Here is a 16,097-nt window from a genome sequence, read left to right as displayed (position 1 = left end):
TAGATGAACTGACTGTCTGCTCAGATTGTGGAAGGTCATTTACTAAACCCTTCCATCCAATCAGAGACAAGTATTGATCAATCTCATCAAAGATACCTAATAAAAGTTGGAGTACGGCAGCTAATATATCGTTATCGCCGCAACACAGGAACACATTTCAGGCCAAAAGAAATGAGGTCAATAACCACAGAGATCTTGAAAAATAGTATACATATCCCGCATGGAAGAAAAATATATTTTAAATATACTTTTGAAATATACTTCTCAAATATATTGACATATATTTAAAATGCAATTTTGTTCGTATTCAATATATTTAAAAAAAAAAAAAATAATAATAATAATAATTTTATATATATATATAAATTATATATATATATATATATATATATATATATATATATATAAATAAAAATAAATATATATATATATATATATATATATATATACATATATTTATTTATTTTAGGTACTTTTATAGCATGGTCAATTTACGCAGTGCTTTACATATATATTGTGCATTAACATCAGTCCCTAACCCTCATTGGGCGTACATTCTGAGGTGTGTATATATATATATATATATATATATACACTGTATGTTAAAATGCATTTTTTAGATATTGCAAAATATATGAAAAATATTTTTGAAAATATATATTTTTTAAATATATTCAGATTTGTTTTAACATATAAAAAAGTCATTTTAACATATATTTTCACATATGTTTGTAAATGCATTCCACAAATGTGGATTAAATGTATATTTGAAAATGTATTTTTAAAAATATTTTTCAGATATATATCAAGGAGCAGGGCCCTCCTAATCCTCTTTGTATTGAACTGTATTGTTGCTGTATTGTCTCCAGTTATATTGTAAAGCGCTGAGCAAACTATTGGCTCTATATAAATCCTGTATAATAATAATAATAATAATAATATTATATTTTGTAATAAAAATGCATTTAAACGTACATCTGTCTATCTGTTTGTCTGTCTGTCTGTCTGTCTATGTCTGTCTATGTCTGTCTGTCTATGTCTGTCTATGTCTGTCTGTCTGTCTATGTCTGTCTGTCTATGTCAGTCTGTCTATGTCTGTCTATGTCTGTCTGTCTATGTCTGTCTATGTCTGTCTGTCTATGTCAGTCTGTCTATGTCTGTCTATGTCTGTCTGTCTATGTCTGTCTATGTCTGTCTATGTCTGTCTATGTCTGTCTGTCTATGTCTGTCTATGTCTGTCTGTCTATGTCTGTCTGTCTATGTCTGTCTATGTCTGTCTGTCTATGTCTGTCTATGTCTGTCTTTCTATGTCTGTCTATGTCTGTCTATGTCTGTCTGTCTATGTCTGTCTATGTCTGTCTGTCTATGTCTGTCTATGTCTGCCTGTCTATGTCTGTCTATGTCTGTCTGTCTATGTCTGTCTATGTCTGTCTATGTCTGTCTGTCTATGTCTGTCTATGTCTGTCTGTCTATGTCTGTCTGTCTATGTCTGTCTATGTCTGTCTGTCTATGTCTGTCTATGTCTGTCTGTCTATGTCTGTCTGTCTATGTCTGTCTATGTCTGTCTGTCTATGTCTGTCTATGTCTGTCTATGTCTATCTGTCTATGTCTGTCTATGTCTGTCTGTCTATGTCTGTCTATGTCTATCTGTCTATGTCTGTCTATGTCTGTCTGTCTATGTCTGTCTATGTCTGTCTGTCTATGTCTGTCTATGTCTGTCTATGTCTGTCTGTCTATGTCTGTCTATGTCTGTCTGTCTATGTCTGTCTATGTCTGTCTATGTCTGTCTGTCTATGTCTGTCTATGTCTGTCTATGTCTGTCTATATATCTTGAATACGGCAACAATTGTAGTATTTCAAATATATGTCAGTATATTTGGGAAGAATATTTCTAAAATATATTTAAAATATATTTTTCTTCCATGCGGGCTGCTAAATAAATTCCAGGTGCATCAAATAGACATGTGCGGTTCGTTTCCTTCCAAATTGAATTTTGGACAAATTTTTTCGTTATTTGGATGTATCAGAATTCCGAATGACAAAAATAACTAATTTAAACGAATCCGAAATAACGAAACAAAATTTGGCCAAAATTCGACTCAAAAACAAATTTGAAAACAATATCGAACAGGCATTTGAAAAACAATTTAACACGGCGCTCCACCCAAAAGGGGAAGTTCCGCTTTAAGGCTTTAAGGACTAGTCCCCCGCTCCTCGTTAAGGATTGGCACCTTTAGGGAGCGGGGGGAGCAGGTACCCAATATTGGCAGGCACCTGCTCCCACTTCCTCTGTGATTGCCTAGGCAATTGGAAGATGAAGTTGTCCTCCCCATAGTCTTCTGGGACACGTGACAGATCCCAGAAGACTACAGGGCCATTCACAAAGCGTAGAGCTACTCATAGATGCGCAGTGGGTGTCACAGCCAGGTGCTGACACTGAAGACGTTGGTGCCGGGAACACAGGGCGGCCGGTGAAACGGGCTGCAAGGGGGGAGAGGACACCGCGGGACCAAGGAACAGGTGTGTGTCCGTTTTTTTAGCCCATGTTCACATATATGCGGTGCGGTATATCGCATGTGACTCGCACAGGAACTGCACTGCATTCCTGTACAAATCACATGCGATTTGTGTGCGGTGCGATCGGTGCCGTACATTATGTATGGTTCCAATCGCACAGCACCCGCACCAAAAACGTACAGGACCCTTTTTTGGGTGCGCACTAGAATTGGATCACATGGGTATTCACACCTATGCGATCCGATTCTGCACATCGCATCGCGTTTTGCGGACCGCTTTTAGGCTGCTATTAGCATACACACCCGCAGCGGTTCGCATGAACGGGGTGTGATTCTGATGTGGTGGAGAATTCGCACAGAAAACGCTGCAAATTCTGCACCACATCAGTGTGAACCCGGGCTAACCAGGGCTTGTTCAGTTAAGCTTTGCCAGTAAATCCTGGAAGCTGATTGGTTTCTATGCAGAGCTGCACCAGATTTTGCACTCTTCAGTTTTGGTATATCGCCCTTTATTCTCTGTGGGGAAGCAGTGGTCTCTCTGCTGAAGTTAGACTTGCCCCCTGATGAGTTGGCGCTAGAGTTCTCCAATCACCAAAGCACATTATCCCTGCTGATTGGAGAGCCTAGGTTTGACTCAGCAGGCGGGGGGGGTGAGGTCGGAGGGTGTGTGTCAGACCTTTGCAGAGGGACCACTGCTTCCACACAGAGAGCAAGAGTCTTATCATTGCAGCATACTGCCAGACTTTTCTACTCTTTTCCAAAAGAAATTAAGACTTTGCACTCATTTTGTTTGATGTTCCTGGTATGCATTTAGCGGACTTAAATAGAAAGTTCACTTTGGGCTTTAATATGCAAAGAATGTATTTTCATGTGATTACAGATACCTAAACAGCATCAACATAAATATACAATTCTAGAAAATTATGAAAGTGGAGGACCAATGTATGCTGGAGTAGTGGAGGTCTAGGACCGATGTGTGCTGCTGTACTGGAGGTCTGGAACTGATGTGTGCTGCCTAGTGGAGTCTAGGACTGCTGTGTGCTGCTATGGTGGAGGTCCAGGACCAATGTGTGCTGCTGTGGTGGAGGTCTAGGAGTGATATGTGCTGCTGTAGTGGAGGTCTAGGACCAATGTGTGCTGCTGTAGTGGAGGTCTAGGACCGAGGTGTGCTGCCTAGTGGAGGCTAGGACTGATGTGTGCTTCCTAGTGGAGGCTAGGACTGATGTGTGTTGCTGTACTGGGAGGTCTAGGACCGATGTGTGCTGCTGTACTGGAGGTCTAGGACCGATGTGTGCTGCTGTGGTGGAGGTCTAGGACTGATGTGTGCTTCCTAGTGGAGGGCTAGGACTGATGTGTGCTGCTGTACTGGAGGTCTAGGACTGATGTGTGCTGCTGTACTGGAGGTCTAGGACTGATGTGTGCTGCTGTGGTGGAGGTCTAGGACTGATGTGTGCTGCTGTACTGGAGGTCTAGGAGTGATGTGTGCTGCTGTACTGGAGGTCTAGGACCGATGTGTGCTGCTGTGGTGGTGGTCTAGGACCCATGTGTGCTGCTGTACTGGAGGTCTAGGACCAATGTGTGCTGCCTAGTGGAGGCTAGGACTGATGTGTGCTTCCTAGTGGAGGCTAGAACTGATGTGTGCTGCTGTAGTAGAGGTCTAGGACCAATGTGTGCTGCTGCAATGGAAGTCTAGGACTGATGTGTCCTGCTGTACTGGAGGTCTAGGGCCAATGTTTACTGCTGTAGTGGAGGCTAGGACTGATGTGTGCTGCTGTAGTGGAGGCTAGGACTGATGTGTGCTGCTGTAGTAAAGGTCTAGGACCAATGTGTGATGCTGCATTGGAGGTCTAGGACTGATGTGTGCTGTCAAGCTGCCTCAAGCTGTTGTATGTAAGTCGGTTATTTGCAAGTCAGTGACTGCCTGTATTCAAATCGAATTTGAACTGAAGATATAAAATCGATCCAAATTCATTTTGAAGAATAGCTGGTTCTATTCTATTCGAATTTCAGATTTCGGAAGATGGTTATATTTCTATTCTATTCTTTTATTTTCTATTCACTTTTTTCTATTCTTTCTATTCTTTTATTTTCTATTCTATTTTATACCATTCTTTTAATTTTATTCCATTTCTATTCTATTCTGTTTTATTCTATTCTAATCTATTCTATTCTAATAGTGTTCGTTATTGAAACTGTGTTGATCCATGAAGATATATCGATTGAGACTTTCAGTAAAGACCATTAACCACATCCAGCCTCCTGGTGCCTTTATTTGGTAAGAAAGCTGCTGTGAAAAGTGTAAGTATGAGTTCTGCTGGTGTCTCTTGGAGAAGGTGCCCAGGTTCAGGAACCTCTAGGAGTGAGGGGGTGAAGCGCACAGCGAGGAGGGTAAATCAGAGGTCGGTCTCCGTCTGCCACCCACACACATCAGGGTGAGTTGTCAGGCAAAGTCCTGTATTGCTCAGACGGTCAGTTCACATTGGGGGTTCGGCTCAGCTGCTCGCAATGGCCACGCACAAGACAGCCCCCCACCCACAACAAAGCTCTAAAGGAAAACTAGGGTTCCACAGTTGAGAAAGATTGGTTTACAGATTGATTTACAGAGTGAGAATGCCACAAATACGGTGTAAGTCTAGTCAAATTGACATAAAATAGAACAAAGAAAAATTCAACACATTTCAGGGGCTCGACTCCTATCAGTGTCCAGCAGAGCACTGGTTAAAGCATGTAGGAGGAGTTTTCATTCTCCCCTGATTGTCCTATGAGGCTGCATAACAGCTGACCCTCTGTCTGGACAGTGCTGTTTGGTCTTGTGCTGATCACATACACTCTCTCAAGAAAAAAAAAACTCTCTAGCAATACACACCAAACTGTACATGTACAGCTTGCCCCCAAAGCTCTGTTCTATCAGCAGATGGAAGGGGGACCATAGAAGAAGGGGAGGATCAGAGAAGAGAGGAAAAGCAGTCTTTTTACACAATGTGGGGGATTAACCCCTTAGGTTCCTCAGTGAGTTTAACAAGCATGCTTTACTGCATATACAGACAGTATAGTAACAATTTAAGCTGTAATGGTACCCTTCACTGGAAACACATGAACTCAATCCTTTCTTTTTGTTTTTAAAATTGTGATCCCGTATGGTCAAACGCATTCCCGCCTTCTTTAAGTCCACTATCAATGACTGCTGGTTACTTCAACATGCTTAAACCTACCTTGTTTCACACAAGGGATCACAAAAATCCAACCCATTGATCAGAATCTGCATCTGTAAGACTAGACATTTGCACTTTGTAACTTGACTTGGAACATAACCAAAGTGTATTATTTGGGTTTCCATGTGTTTCCAAATGGGCTCGGCAATAAAAATTTAACAAAAAAAAAAAAAAAAGAAAAAGCTAATGAAGGCACTTACCCGGCATAGAATCATTCCACATCTCCAACTCATACCTCTGGATTTTCTCCAAACAAGCTTCTTCCTCCTTCTTAATGACACAGTAAGGATGCATCACTGCCATCTGCAAACAGACATGGTTCCTGCTGGTTAGTGATCTACACATTGCATTTGACCGGATTACTCCGAATTAATGTGGACATAAAGTCTGCAAAATTAAAGTGCCATTCTATACATGGAGAAACGCTATACCTGATTCCTCTGATGTCAGGGTGGAGTAATACAGGAGGGAAGGTCAGCAAAAGTTGTGGCTAAATTACTAAACTACTGCAAGTACTGTGGAGCAATACATCCTCACAGTTCCCAACAGTGACTGAAATCCCAGCTACTCTGCTTTTATTTTCTATGGCAGCAGGGATTTTGCATACAGCAGGTGTTTCCAAGCTGTTAAAACCCAAATGAAAACTGACTTTATAGTTTGGGATCTTTCACAATGAATTGTTCCACAGTACCTGAAACTACAGGGATCAAAGAAGGCTTGTAAAGTTCTTTTACTACTACTGGACTTAATGTAGGTGCTCTTTAAATCAGAGCTTCAAATTTGCATACAGAAGCCAATGAACCAGAATGACGGCCAGGGAGCTAGGAGTTTCAAAAGTGGAGTTTAACAGTAGCGTTCTCAGTACTTCTTTCTCTACAGTCCAGTCCACCCAAACTATGTCCTTCTAATTGTGGGTAAATGCTGGTATGACAAGAGGTCCTACCCAGAACATGCACAGAATCAGTGAAGTACCATTAGGTAGTCACTAGGTCAGTTCTTTTCAAACAGTGTTCCGTGCAACCCTAGGGTTCTTCCCAAGGTCAACTAGGGGCTTCTTGAGCAATGAGCAATTTCATCTTCTCAGATAAGTAACCAGCAACATCAACAGACTTTTTTTGCTTTTTTGCTATCTGTAGGGGGTGGGTTACTCTAACTGACCACAAATGTAAGGACCATTCTGCTCCATGACCCTCTGTGCTAAAGTACCAAAGGCAGCAGATACAAACGTTATTAGCAGATGTTCACTGAGAGTGAGACATTATCTCCAGGGTTCCTCCATGTTAAAAAGGTTGAGAAAGGCTTCACAAAGTAATAAAGCTAGTATTCCAAGTGAGGTGTACCTTTAAATGAACAATCGCAGCTCCTCAATTTCTGTCCATCTCCAGGTTCAGCCCCCACCAGCCAATAACCACCTTCCCTTACAGAGTCCCTACATTACTGTATGCCATTTTTAAAAATATACTTACTGTGGTATTGGAGTGATTATACTCATGTGGCAGATGCTTTTCCCAATGAATTGTTCCAATCCAAACTTTTAGGACATGCCTGCCCACTTTAATTGAACAAAACCAAAGGTTCACAAAATCCTGCTGCATGGTCCACTCCTGGCCTCTGGAAAGGGGTTCTCCTGACACCCCAATAGGAGCTGACCTGACTCCTGGGATGAGGCCCCCTGTCTCCTGGCTACCAGCTGAGGCACCTCCGACCCCTAGTTGAATCCTCCTGTCTCTTAAATCCTGGCTGGGGCTTCTCTGACCCCTGGGTGAGACCTACTATCTCTTGACTTCTGGCTGGGGCTCCTCTGACCCCTGGGTGAAACCTCCTGTCTCTTGACTTTTGGCTGGGGCTCCTCTGATCCCTGGAAGAGACATCCTGTCTCTTGATTTCTGGCTGGGGCTCCTCTGACCCCTAAGTGAGTCCTCCTGTCTCTGGACTCCAGGCTGGTGTACCTCTGACCCCTGGGTGAGACCTCCTGTCTCTTGGTTGTGGCTCCTCTGACACCTGGGTGAGACCTCCTGTCTCCTGACTCCTAGCTGGGGCTACTCTGAACCCTGGATGAGACCTCCTGTCTCTTGACTTCTGGCTGGGGTACCTCTGACCCCTGGGGATAGACCTCCTGTCTCTTGACACCTGCCTGGGGCTTCTCTGACACCTGGATGAGACCTCCAGTCTCTTGACTCTTGGCTGGGGCTCCTCTGACCCCTGGGCGAGACCTCTTGTCTACAAACTGGGAGCCCTGAGCTATCCTCAGGCTTGAGTATATAACGACCTTGCACACCTAGAACTTCTCATTAACCCTTATAGGGAACCATGGTAAATGGACTGTAGTGTGTTTCTGCTTATGATGTCCATGTGGGGGCCCACTCATGATGCCATGCACTCACAGTATTGTCCTCAATCTTCTGCATTGAGCAACACTGGGTGTCATTCAACCCAGAGGATTGAGGACATCTAGTGGCAGGAAAGAATATTGCGGGGGATAGGTTAAAGTTGAATATTGCAGCTCAAGCTGCTTTTTTAACAATTATGGGCCAGGCTTCAAGGTACTTCTGTCACGCCAGAAGTATAAGGACTGGCATTTCTGAAAATGCCTGACTGTATCAGACTTCAGTAATTCTGAGTCACAGACCCAGAACCAGTATGCAGAATGTTGGAAGATAAAGAAAGGTCCTGCGCCGTAGATCTGCATTAATTCTGGACCTGTGACTCTGGAAACAAGTCAAATCACTTGGCAGCCAAGCAAATAGCATTTTTTTGAAGGAACATTCCTTACTGGAAACCCACCTATTTCTACTACGACGACTTTATTTTTTATTATTTATTTTCAACACGCATGTGAACAGACGTGTTTGGTGTTCCTGTCTCTCTATGTGTCCTACATTGCATGTTTCGGGGGGATTAAAGTGCAATTATGTCATGTTGGTGAAAACCTTGTCACAGTCAGCGCTGCCTCTGTCATAACGTGTCACCGAACCCTCTCTGGCTGCATGACTCTGGCTGACGTTCAGTCTTATCCTTTAATGCCGCATAAAATGTGTGAAATTACAGTTATTTCTCTGACACTTAAATGAAATGAAAGAACAATCTGCGGCAATCCTCCTGTTAAATTGCTACAGCTGATGCTGATCGGTGATACATCCCAATGAGGAACAAAATTGCACATACCGAAAGGAGATACAATTGACTTTGCTTGAACTGTTTCATGTTAGCACAATGTCTCAGTGGTTATCACTCCAGCCTGGCAGCGCTGAGGTCCTCGGTTCAAATCCTGGACAGTAGCTGCATGGAGTTTACAAGTTCTTACTGTTTTTGTTTGACGTTCCTCTCATTCCCTCCCACACTCCAAAGACATGCTGGCAGTTTATTTGGCACATTGGGAAGGATCACAACCTCTAACAGCTATCCAGGGGTCTGTGAGATTTACTCCCACCTCGAGTCCAGACAACCTATAACAGCCAACACATTTTGGGGGTTCAAAGGTCCCTCCCTTCTAAGCCTAAGCCTGAAAAAAAGCCTGATCCACCATTTCTGGTGATGCCTAATCTTTACACAGCAAACTATGCATTCCTGGTGATTGTGCCTCATAATTATCTATTACACTTAGACCCTGAAGGAGGGGGTCTTTGAGTGCCCGAAACACATTGGATGTTCTATGTTGTCTTTTTGTAAACCAAAATCAAAATTAAACATTATTTGTAGTTAGACCAGTAAAAAACTAACAGGGGTTCTAGGCTTCCTCTACTCTACTTCCCCTGTATTGCAGCTGGAGATTTGCCCTCATTTCCTGTAAACATGTTGTCTGTAGGGCAGAGAGCCCTCCAATGGAGCCCCAAATAGCAGTAAAAACCTGGCAGGGTTCTCATCCTTCACAACCCTATACAGAAAAAAAATGTTTTGGCGAGATCTCCAAGTTTGCCTCTTAGTGACCACATAACACATTTATGAGGCTGTAAGATAGGTTGGCTTTCACAGCCATACACTTACCTGCCACTTTATTAGGTCCACCTTGCTAGTACAAGGTTGGACCCCCTTCTGCCTTCAGAACTGCCTTAATTCTTCGTGGCGTAGATTCAACAAGGTGTTGAAAACATTCCTTAGAGATTTTGGTCCATATTGACATGATAGCATCAAGCATTTGCTGCAGATTTGTCAGCTGCACATCCATGATGCAAATCCATCATGATGTGCAGCCACATCCCAAAGGTGCTCTATTGGATGGAGATCTGGTGACTGTGGAGGCCATTGGAGTGCAGTGATCTCATTGTCATGTTCAAGAAACCAGTTGGAGATGAGCTTTATGACATGGTGCATTATCCTGCTGGAAGGAGCCATCAGAAGATGGGGACAATGTTGTCATAAAGGGATGGACATGGTCAGCAACAATACTCAGGCTGTGGCATTTAAATGATGGTTAGTTGGTACTAAGGAGCCAAAAGTGTGCCAAGAAAATCTCCCCCACACCATTACACCACCACCAGCCTGAACCATTGATACAAGGTAGGATGGATCCATGCTTTCATGTTGTTTACACCAAATTCTGACCCTACCATCTGAATGTCGCAACTGAAATCAAGACTCATTAGACCAGGAAACATTTTTCCAATATTTTACTGTTCAATTTTGGTGAGCCTGTGAGAATTGTAGCCTTAGTTTCCTGTTCTTAGCTGATGGGAGTGGCACCTAGTGTGGTCTTCTGCTGCTGAAGCCCATCTGCTTCAAGGTTGGATGTATTGTGCATTCAGAGATGGTATTCTGCATACCTTGGTTGTAAAGAGCGGTTATTTGAGTTACTGTTGTCTTTCAATAATCTCGAACCAATCTGCCCATTCTCCTCTGACCAGGGGCAGACTGACAATTCATCGGGCCCCCGGGCAATAGGGGATCATGGGGCCCCTGTGTCCTTGCCCAAACTTAAAAAAGCCTATGAAAAAGGTACCAGAGGCATCTCATGGGGCCCTCTACTGACCTCGGGCCCTCGAGCAGTGCCCGAGTTTCCAAATGGTCAGTCCGCCCCTGCCTCTGACATCAACAAGGCATTTTCATCCACACAACTGCCGCTCACTGGATATTTTCTCTTTTTCTGATCATTCTCTGTAAACCCTAGAGATGGCTGTGTGTGGAAATCCCAGTAGATCAGCAGTTTTTGAAATACTCAGACCAGCCCGTCTGGCACCAACAACCATGCCATGTTCAAAGTCACCTTTCTTCCCCATTCTGATGCTCAGTTTGAACTTTAGCAAGTCCTTTCACCATGTCTAGATGCCTAAATGCATTGGGTAACTGCCATGTGATTGGCTGATTAGCAATTTGTGTTACCCAGCAATTGAACAGGTGGACCTAATAAAGAGGCCGGTGAGTGTATGTCTCCACTGTGGCCTGAGGCTGTGTGCTGAGACCATACTCACTGTGCACTCCCAGCACAGTGGCCAAGATGTCACCAACAGCTCTCAGTCAAGCCTTCTAATCAGAAGATAGCAGGACAGGCTCCTGATCATGTGACTGCTGTGAGAAGCAATCAGTCATGTTGGAACAGGTAGGGGCCATCCCCAAACTCTTCCCACAAAGTTGGGAGCATGAAATTGTCCAAAATGTCTTGGTATGCTGACACCTTAAGAGTTCCCTTCACTGGAACTGGGGGCCAAGCCCAACCCCTGAAAAACAACCCCACACCATAATGCCCCTCCACCAAACATGGCACAATGCAGTCAGGCAAGTACTGTTCTCCTCGCAACCGCCAAACCCAAACATGCCCATCAGATTGCCAGACAGAGAAGTGTGATTGGTCAATCCATCCCATTCCATGAAGCTCTCTACGCACTGTTGTACTAATCTGAAGGCCACATCAAGTTTGGAGGTTTTTAGCTATTGACTCTGCAGACAGTTGGCGACTTCTGTGCACTGTGCGCTTCAGCATGCGCTCACCCGCTCTGTCATGTGACGTGGCCTACCACTTGGTGGCTGAGTTGCTGTTGTTCCCAGTTGCTTCTACTTTGTTATAATACCACTAACAGTTGACCGTGGAATATTTAGTGGCCAGGAAATGTCACGGATGGACTTATTGCACAGGTGACAACCTATCACGGGACCACGCTTGGAGTCACTGAGCTCCTGAGAGCGACCCATTCTTTCACCAATGTTTGTAGAAGCAGTCTGCATGTCTTGGTGATGATTTTATACACCTGTGGCCATGGAGGTGATTGGAACACCTGAATCCAGTAATCTGGCCCAATACTTTTGGCAATATAGTGTATGTGGCAATCAACTTACTTTCTGGCAGTTATGGATGGGTCACTGGTTGTGCATGAGAGGTGTGGAGAGGGCAGTTGGAGAGAGGAGAGTTTTGAGTGTGTTGGAGTGCCATGTGCCTGCAGCAGCAGATAGTATCGGTCCAGTAGAAGGGAGGCCATCATCAGTCTGGAGCATGCATTATGGTATGGCTTCTGCACCCCCCAACCATCTTGAGGGTTTAGCACCCAGGGCAGCTGCCCCTCCCCCTTTTTTGCCCCGGCCCTTGGGAACACACTGGGATTCTACACCATTGCATCAGAATACTGCAAACTTTAGGGATCTAATTAAAGGAGCAATCACATGCAAGACATACATCAATCTACAGCCCTTTGACCTCCCAGGACTTTACTAACAAAAGGCAGCTTTGCTAACCCCTGGACCACCTTCATGCCGCCCTCCCCACCAGTAAATAACAGCTGCAATATCTCACATACTATGTGCTATAGCAGTAAAGTTTACGTTGTTTTTATCTTTGATTTATTATATTCAATAGAGTTTTGAATAATTTCACATTCCTTGACAAATCTTCTCATTGGCACCAACCTCAATAGTAATAAACACAATTAAACAAAAATCTATTGTCACGCGGGGAGGAACAGCGAGTGATTCACATCATAAGGAGTAACAGCTGCAGATTTTGGCTTTCAGAACTGTTTGGTATGTTGCAAGAAGAAGAGCGTGTAGAAAAATGTTCTGGTGCTTCGGTAAAAAGGAAATGTGGTGCCATATAAGGTGTCTTACTGGAAAAGGGCATTCAAAGAAAAAAATAGTCCACCATCCTTACTTATGCACCAAAGAGAATTAACACTGTCCTTAGAGCCCAACTCCAGGCAAAACCTCTAAAGAAGTCCTTCAGAAAAAAATAACAATTTAAAAATATACGGCCCAGCTCTACTCCAGATATTTCCCATGCAGTACTTTTTTTCTGACTCTAGAGGTCCTAGGTCTGATGACCAGCATCATTCAACCCTCTTCCTCTGAGTCCAGGCCCCAGCCTATGACCGGACAGTGAAAGGAGAAGCAGCACTGTGGCGAGCTCATCTCTCTGTTGCTGTGCTTTCTCCTCCTATCAGCATGTTTCTTGTCAGTGCATGCACTGATTGGCTCTTTAACCACCTGCCACCTGTAGGATTTCATAGGACGTCCTGGGCTTTCAGTGGTTATAGTGAGATGATACCTGCAGCTACAATCATCATCTCTGTATCTTTCTGTTCAGCCAGCGATTCCCTAACGTGTAAAAGTTATCCTAGTGGCTAATTAGCTGCTGGATTGCTTTTTTCAGTGGCGGGAGGGGATGCCCCCCATCCCACTGCCTCTCCAGGCTCTCTCAAGTGAACAAGATGTCCGGAATCCCATCCGGCGGTGCTGTCAGGATGTCATAGAGCTTGCTGTGGACCAGATGGTCGCTTCCGGTTCTGGCAGATGTAAAAAAATGCCATTTTTTCCAGGAAGGCCTGTGATCAATGTTTTTTTTATCTCATGCTTTCCAGGGTAGAGGTCTGATAGACCCCAGATGTCTCCACAAAGAGGACCTGTCACGCCTTATTTCTATTACAGGGGATGCATGTAGAAGCAGTCTGCATGCCTAGGTGTTTGAATTTATACACCTGTGGTCATGGAGGTGCTTGGAACACCTGAATCCAATGATTTGGAGGGCTGGCCCAACACTTTTGGCAATATAGTGTATGTACATCCCATGTGACCCTAGGTTAACATATGTGCGGGTGGTGTCGCTGCGGATCCGCATGAAAATCCGTACAGCCGCACCTCCCTCAAAGAAAAACGCAGACCCGTGGATGGGTGCCATTAGTTCTAATGGCACTCCGCCAGCACTGGAGAACGCAACCGTACTGGGAACCGAGGTTCCCTTGTGGGCTGCGTTTTCCAAAGAAGTGCAGGGACTTCTTCCCTGTATGTCACAAGCATGGGAGTCCATTCAAATGAATGGGCTCTTGTGTCCATGCAAAACATGGCCTCATACATTGTGAACCGGGGGTAAAGGAGGCCTTGATCATTTGATTGGCTCTTTGTTGCTTCCTTTTCTCACACTCCAGTATGATTACAGAGCCTCACTAATTCGTATTATTTATATCTGCCTAGAGCTCAGTTTAAAATACCCCCCCCAGGTGCTACAAGAATACATCTCTGGAGGCAATGCTCACCTTTAACCTGGAGCTGTCCCCTGCCACAAGATGTAATCAGTCGTCCAGGCTGAATGAGACCCAACATCACTCAACTTGGAAGGACTCTGCTTTACATACAGGGCACCATGCTATCCCCAAAGTGGAAAGTGAAGCTGAATCAGTGAAGGCCACCCAAATCAATCCCATGACTGGCCTAAAAAAACTACAGAAAAGATAAAAACAAAAACTGCAGAAAAAAACAACCAGTAGGGACCACAATGGGGTAGTTTAACCACATGCTGCTCAGCCATGACTATAAATACGGCGGCAGGGCAGCACGGCTGGGCAAAACCCAGTTTTAAAATGTGTATTTTGTAAACAGGTAGGGGGCGCGCGCGAGGCGCGCCGCCGCCCTACCTGTCCCGCCGATCCCAGTCGCGGATGTCAGTCGCCGGGTCACAGCCGGTTGTTACCGGCTATGTCCCGGCGATCGGCGGCAATCGCTGACAGAGAGCACAGCCGTAGTAGCTGTGCTTTCTGTCAGTTCCCTGACAGCTCTAGGACACGCTGATCGGGACAGAAGAGTTTCTCTCTCCCGATCAGCAGTGTCCCGTGCAGTACACCCCCCCGCCCCCTAGTAAAACACTCCCCTCACACAGTTAACCCTTTCCCTGAATAATAAAGTTAACCCCTTCCTCCCCAGTGCCATTAGTACAGTGTCAGTGTTTTTTTTTTTTGCACCGATCACTGTATTGGTATCACTGGGGATGTCAGTGACCCCAAGTCAGTACCCCCCCAGTGTCAGAATGTCCGCCGCAGTCCTGCAGTCCCGCCATAAGTCGCTGATCGCTGCCGAAAGTCACTGATCGCCGCCATAAGTCGCCGATCCCTGTTGAAAGTCACTGATTGCTGCCATAAGTCACTGATCGCCGCCATAAGTCGCTGATTGCCGTCATTATTAGTATAAAAAAAACCTAAAAATCCCAGAATCTTTCCTGCCATTTGTAAACGCTATAACTTTCACGTAAACCAATTAATTTACACGAATTGGGGTTTTTTTTCAGCAAAGACATGTCGCAGAATGCATTTTGGCAGAAATTTATGACTAAATTTGATTTTTAAATTTTTTTTTACTGGACATGTTTTATAGCAAAAAGTCCAAAATATTGTTTTTTTTCCTCAAAATTGTCAGCCTTTTTTTTATAGCGCAAAAAATAAAAACCGCAACAAATACCACCAAAAGAAAGCTCAATTTGTCGGAAAAAAAAGGATGTAAATTTCATTTATGTATCGTATTGCATGACCGCACAATTGTCCGTTAAACTAGCGCAGCGATGTATAGCAGAAAAATGGCGTAAATTGCAGTATTTATACCATAGTTTGTAGACGCTATAACTTTCACACAAAGCAATCAATATATACTTATTGGGATTTTTTTTTACCAAAAACATGGAGCAGAATACATTTTGGCCTAAATTTATAACCAACTTTGAGTTTACTATATATTTTTTATAGCTGAAAGTAAAAAATATTGTTTTTCTTCTAAATTCTTGGCCTTTTTTTGTTTATAGTGTGAAAAATAAAAAGCGCACAGATGATCAAATACCACCGAAAGAAAGCTCTATTTGTGTGAAAAAAAGGACGTAAATTTCGTTTGGGTGCACAATTGCATGACCGCGCAATTATCAGTTGAATTAGTGCAGCGCCGAGTAGCAAAAAGAGGCCTGGTCATTAAGGGGGGTAAATCCTCTGGAGGTCAAGTGGTAGCAAACTCTCTACCTTGATTTTTAGCGATAGGTAAGCTTACAATAAAAGAATATCTCCTAAACGCACATGATTTAGGAGAAATTCCAGTTAGCAGCAGCCAGTGACGTCACTGCCACATGCACTGTGAAGGAACGGCATACCCGCGCCATTCTTTCAGAGCTCTGTGCCGTGCCCGACGCTCCCTGCGCGCA

The 16,097-nt window shown here is 44.0% G+C and overlaps 1 long non-coding RNA gene across 1 annotated transcript in view; it reads right to left on the bottom strand.

The window, feature by feature from the left end:
* Positions 1–5,927: 5,927 nt before the first annotated feature.
* LOC149450949 (uncharacterized) overlaps positions 5,928–16,097 on the bottom strand; it is a 153,545-nt gene continuing 143,375 nt past the window's right edge. Inside the window, exon 3 of the long non-coding RNA XR_016315177.1 lies at positions 5,928–6,031. This is a non-coding gene — a long non-coding RNA (uncharacterized LOC149450949). The remainder of the gene's footprint in view (positions 6,032–16,097) is intronic.

The sequence above is a fragment of the Staurois parvus genome, unplaced genomic scaffold (genome assembly GCF_062004578.1).
Source record: "Staurois parvus isolate SC_StPar_1 unplaced genomic scaffold, SC_StPar_1.0 ptg000557l, whole genome shotgun sequence".
Taxonomy (NCBI): Eukaryota; Metazoa; Chordata; class Amphibia; order Anura; family Ranidae; genus Staurois; species Staurois parvus.
Note: the sequence above shows the minus strand (reverse complement) of the source record. Positions and strands in the feature narration are given on the sequence as shown.